The following is a 6,442-nucleotide window of genomic DNA, read 5'->3' as shown; positions in this document are numbered from 1 at the left end:
GAGTTGCTGTGAGCATGTGCAAAATTATGTACTGTTCCTGTTTGTCACAATAAAACTTACCAGTGGCAAATTAATATGATATCCTATAGACATGTTACTAGCAGAAAGACAATATTTGCAATCAATACTTATACCAAACAATAGAGAAGGCAACTTGTGGGTTGAGACTGTATCTCCCAGCTAAACTAAGAGCAGGTCTTTGGGTCATCCAGGATGACCTGGAAGAATTTGCCAGATACAGGGATGCCTCTGTGTCTCTTCTCTCCCTGTTACTACAGTAACCGTGAAATGGGCTAAGACATTTGGAGGATGAGTGTAATTCTCCTGCTTAGTTAACCTTTTTGGTATTCTGTTTGAATTCATGTAGTACAGTCAACAAAGGAAAAATTATTAGAATTTCATTTTTGTACGGAGAACCACAGACATTGTGAATATTAATATTTTAATCTGAGATTTGTTCTTTTGTTGTGTCATCTTGTAACTTGTCGAGTGTAGTTTGAGATAAGGAACAAGATGTCTCAGACAGGCAGTGACTGGAGTGAATCCAGACTTCAAACTGAGCAGCTGGGAATGTCTATTGAAAACGGTTTGTCCACATGGCAAGAGACACTGCAGAAATGCACATACAGTCAATGGATTGTGTTTCATTTGGAAATACATGGGCTTGTATTTATACTAGCCACACAGGGGCAGTGCCAGATCAGTAATGCTGCTTCAGGCTCTCTGTGCTTGTGCATCATGCCTATCATGTGTATGTTGGTGTGTGTGAGGACAGACTTAAATCAGGAAAATTAACTTCCAAAGGTCACCTTTAATAAATAATCGTTAAACGATCTTTCACCTTCTGTGCATCGATTAAACTGGCTTTATATTTGATTTTCTAGAATTAGTGTTATCTAATCTGAACTATCATGCAGTATAATCTAATATGGCATTAAAATGCAAATACAAACTATATTATAAACCAACTTGTGGTGTGGATCATTGAATCTGCAAACCTTTTACTGACTGCAGAACTTTAAGAGCGGTGTCTCATTGACCACTAATTAACTCTACGTTCTGTTTATATAGTCAAAGTCTGTAGTTGATGCCAGTGTTTATTTGGCTGCAGCTTTCAGTGAACCATTGATTAGAATAGAGCAATGGAAGTAGACTGGAATGAATAGAGTAGAATGGAAAAGACTAAAGCGAATCTGTGGAGTCTATTGTCTGTGCTCTGCAACAGTTCTTATTTTTACAGATATCTTTTAAGAGGTTTGTAGTCCATTGTCAGGGATATTCTGGGTCTCTAGCAGTGAAAAAAAATCACAAGTGTGGTCCTCATGCATTCTTTGGATTTATATTGCAATTACAGCAAAGGGAGGAGTCGTGATCATCTTTGATCACAGAGCAGCTTTCAGAGTGTTTTTTCCAACAGTTCGGTTTGCTTAGATAAATTATAAAACCAAATATTTAAAAAGATATACAATTTAATGTGAAAATTAATACCCGATTGACAGCTAGAGATTCTTTGTGGTTTCTTTTTAGGAGCATCCTTTTTCTTAACTGCTTCAAACAATTAAAATACACAGAACTTGTTGCACCCCGTTGTTGTATTCAGGTCTTTAAAAGCATATTAATGTCAAAATGTAATTTTAAAACTCATGTTGTTAGTTTGCCCTCTTGATGAAATCATGCAATATTTAATTTGATACTGTGTGGACTTCTCTTCTTAGAACAACTAGATGAGCATGATTTTTGGACAGTTTTGCTAATATTAATTGTAATGTCACAATCTGATGCAGCACTAAACGGCATTGCCCCAGTCCACAAAAAGATGCTTAGCTTAGAGGGGGAGCAGGGGGTACTGTGGAGGTGTGTGTAGTTGTTGATTGTGTGCTGTCATTTAAGGGTAGTGCATCAGTTGGTGTTTTGTCTGGTGTCCTTCCCTGCACTGTCTCCTGTGGTTTCTCAGTCTTCTTTTATGTAATGTGTTTTGATGTTCAAGTGATACTTTTTTCTATTTTTTTTTCAGCTTAAGCTGGGATGAGTGATGAGCTACAGTTACCCTTTCCCTGAAGGTGGTTAGTCCAAAGCACTTACAGTCTCTTGTGACCTGCAGTGACCTGGAATGACTGGCTGCTTCATCATGGAAAAGTTGCTGGAGAAGGCAACTTTTCCATGATATGCCTTTATATGCCATTATTTCATCCCACTGCACAAAATTGGGCAGAAATATTTTGGGACTGGGTGCTGCTGTCTTGTGCTCATGATATATATATCTTTAACTGAGTGGCTAGTAATTAGCAATTAAGTCATCCTTTAAAACACAAAGTTATACAATAATAACAGGAAACTGTAGTTTTTACTTATTAATGCATAATAATAACTAATAACAATGTGCCTTTGACCTGTCTTCCTCCCCTCACTCCAACAGCTCTGAGCCTGCCTCTGCTAGGTTTCGTCCTGTTAAAAGGAAATTTTGAGTGTTTGAGGCACATCTGAGTGTTGCTTTTTTAAAAAAAAATGTATTATTATTCATTGTAGGGTCTTTATCTGACAATATAAAGCACCTTGAGGCAACTGTTGTTGTGATTTGGCACTATTAAAATACAATTCAATTGAACTGACTATCGCACACAGGTCAACACTAAAATAGGAAGATGAAATGTTTGCTCTCTTTTCAAGAAGATCAGTCTACCTGTTTGTTTAGCATAATCTGTATATAAATATTATACAAAAACTCTCTGAAGTCAATTATTCATTTGCTTATAGCTTTGGTTTAACCTCAATCTAAGCATTTTGGCCTCTGCCATCTTGGTACAGGGTTTTGCTGTTCCACGTGAAAGACGTATTGTTGTTGTAGTGCGCTTTCTTGTGTGCTTTTCGTTTGCAATTAGCCTATCGTTCATTCATAATGGGGCCGGCATAAGGCATAAATATGAGCGAGTTTAAAAAAAATGTTAAAAAAAATATCATTGCACAGTGTACGTACGTACGTACATTAATTAACGTAAATGTAAGTTTTAGTTTGAATGTTTAGAATTAAATTCCATAATGTTATGTACATGTACACGTACGTATGTATGCATGCATACGTATGCCTTCTTCAGCCTCCACCAAGAACTTCATCTTCAGCCAACATCGCCTCACTCAAAAGGTGATGGAAAAACGTGCTTCGACTTACGAAAATTTTGACTTACGAAAGACCCTCTGGAACGAATTAATTTCGTAAGTCAGGGTTCCACTGTACTTGGAAACAAGATGTCACAGGTGAGTGGTGGACCTGAATGCAAACTGAGGACAGTAGTGTCTTGTCAATAACAAAGTAGCTGTGCCTATCCTCCTAAAATTTTAATGTGTATTCTACCTGTGCCGACCAACTGGCTCCTGTGTTCACCAGACTATTCAACATCTCCCTGACACATGCCACTGTCCCTCACTGCCTGAAATCATCAACAATAGTCCCAGTCCCCAAGTCCACCACCATCAATAGCCTTAGTGACTACAGACCTATCGCACTGACTCCAGTGGTTGCAAAGTGCTTCGAGAAGCTGGTCCTAAAACACATAAAGGACTGCCTCCCCCCCAGCTTCGACCCCCACCAGTTTGCCTATAAGGCAAATAGGTCCACAGAGGATGCAATTTACCACCGCCCTCCACTTCGCTCTGCATCACCTGAAGAATCCTGGGACATCAGCAAGGATGCTCTTCATTGATTTCAGCTCGGCCTTCAATACCATCATCCCAGACATTCTTATAGACAAGCTGGTAAACTTGGACTCCCCCCCCCCCCCCATCCACATGTGCATGGATCAAAAACTTCCTCACAGACCGTTCAGAATCGGTCAAGGTTGGCAACCCGCAATCATCCACCCTGTCACTCAACACTGGCTCACCACAGGGATGTGTGCTGAGTCCACTCTTATACACCATCTACACCAGTGACTGCACCCCTACGCACACCTGCAACATCATCATCAAATTTGCAGACGACACCACTCTGATGGGGCTCATCACCAACGATGATGACACTGCCGACAGGGATGAGGTCCAGCGACTATCAGAATGGTGTAACTACAATAACCTCACCCTAAACACCAAGAAAACATAAAAGGTGACTGTGTGGAGAGGGTGTCCTCCTTTAAGTTCCTTGGGTTTTCAGATGGAACAGGCTGCAGACTGAACTCCTAGTGTCCTTCTACCGTGCCACTATCGAGAGTGTGCTGGTGCATGCCATCCCTGTGTTGCACAACAGCTGACAAGAAGAGACTACAGAGGGTCATCAGAACTGCAGAGAACTCCACTTAATTGCCAGCTTAAGATGTCTCTCCAGAGCCAGGGCAATTATAAAGGACCACCTCCATCCTAACCACCACCTCTTCAACATCCTGCTCTCTGGAAAAAGGATCCATCAGGTGCAAAACCAACAGACTAAAGAACAGCTTCTTCCCGTGGGCTGTCAAAACTCTTAATGCAAACTAAGAGTGTGTACAGACTTCCCCAACACATCCACTCTGACACTGCTGTTGATCATCTATGTGCAATATCTCAGTCTTTCCATGTTCTGTGCAATATTTTTGGCTCATGTGCAATATTTTGGTCCCAGTAGTACCATTTCCACCCTAAATGACCATAGCCCCTCCACCCTTATTTATTTATTATATTATATAACTGCCCTTGTATACAGACCCACAATGTTTCTGTTCCAATGTTTCTCACACATACACCATGTATATAGTTTCACTCACATATATGTATACATATACATTGCTTTTTAAAAAATGTATTTATTTATTTATTTCCCCCCCTTGTTGTATATTGTTTTCTCTTCTTCTTACTTTTGCACCTTTGTGGTCCAGCTACCCAATTTCGCTGTGCAAGAAACTGCACAATGACAATAAAAAGCTCTAAGTCTCTAAGTCTAAGTCTAACTAAACACCTTCCAGTATTTTAATTAGACTTTATATTTGCCATCAGGACATGAGGAAAATGTCTACTGACATCATGTGAGAGGATTTTTATGAAATCAAGTATAATCAAGTGTGCCTTATAATCGAGTGTTCATATATTTTCACATAACCAAGTTTATTGTTAAAGAGAACATAATGCATTCCTTACTTTAGTGTCTGAGATGTTTGACAAGTATACAAGTATGTATTCTTTAACCCAGTGTGTGTGATGTCAGATAAGTGTGATATACTTCTATGTTTTTATTCTTAGTTTGTGTACAGAGGTCAGATAAGCTTAGGTGATGTCTGGCCTTTTCCCTTTCGGTTAAAAGAGGAAGTACTATGTAACCCATTTTGCCTTATAAATAAAGCAACCAGCCTGCGCTGAGTGTGTGTGATTTTGCTGAGAGGCACACACCCATGCGCATGTCTTAATACTCTCTGAGTCGGTCTGCAGTGTCTTATTTCTCTTACTTGTGAACAAATGTCTTAACCCCTGACATTTAATTGGTCCTTCGAGCCGGAGAACTAACTGTTATTTTTAACGTCTAGTTTTCCACAGACGGTCTTCATCGATCCTGACGTCGTGTTGCCTGCGCTGGAAAAAACCTGTGCACAGTAAAGGAGAAAAACCGGGACCATTCGATCTCCGGTCAGCGTCTTATACAGGCCCCACGGCGCCAGGACCAGATGAACCGGATCCAAAACGCAGCGCCACAGTAAGGTGAATATGAAACACTGCACTCCATCAAGCGCTAAAATACGTTGATATTGAGATTTTCCTTTAAAATAGTGTGTAAACCTGGTTAGCGCCGACAGATCTCAGTCCAAGAGGGACTTAGAGACGACAGGCAAGAGCGAGATTCTAGAAATCGCTATTAAAAGTTCCGGTTGCTCTGGGTAGCAGCTGAACGGAACGAGTTCCGGTCGCTCTGGGAGTGGCTGCAACGGAACAGGTAGAAGGTTGCACAACGAAAATACGGAAAATCTCAATAAAAATTATAAAAGCGCGCTCTAATTGTGTTAACTAAGAGGAGTGAGTTGTCATTTACGACCCAATACGCGGTCGAACCGCTTCTCAAGCTGTTTTCCTGTGTACACTCACGAACTGGTTGGAGTGGAGATAAGGTTGTGCATCATCACGTAAAATCAATAACCGCTCTCTCAAATAGTGGGAGAGTAGAAGCCTGTTATTGATAACCTGCCTGCTTCGTCATACCAGAGACAGTGTCACAGTTCTGACGTAATTAGTTCAAAATGGGTAATTCTAAAGCTAAAGTAAAATTAACAGCAGATGAAGAGTGGTTAGAAAAAAAAACTGTTCAAATGCAGGAATAATCAGTGCAAAAAGATGGAGAAATCCACATAAGATATATTGTCCAGCTTGGCAAGGCAAATGCACCCCTGATTCAATAAATGCTTTAAAAACCGCTTTGCAAAAAGAGCTATATGAGGAAAAAAGTCAAAAGAAAGTAAAAAGCAGGACAAAGAAGGGACAAAAGAGAGATTAA

Source organism: Aulonocara sp. 'chitande type north' Nkhata Bay, linkage group LG2 (genome assembly GCF_057382095.1).
Source record: "Aulonocara sp. 'chitande type north' Nkhata Bay isolate Kocher_YH1m ecotype deep benthic linkage group LG2, A_spYH_male_GT1.1, whole genome shotgun sequence".
Lineage (NCBI taxonomy): Eukaryota > Metazoa > Chordata > Actinopteri > Cichliformes > Cichlidae > Aulonocara > Aulonocara sp. 'chitande type north' Nkhata Bay.
Note: the sequence above shows the minus strand (reverse complement) of the source record.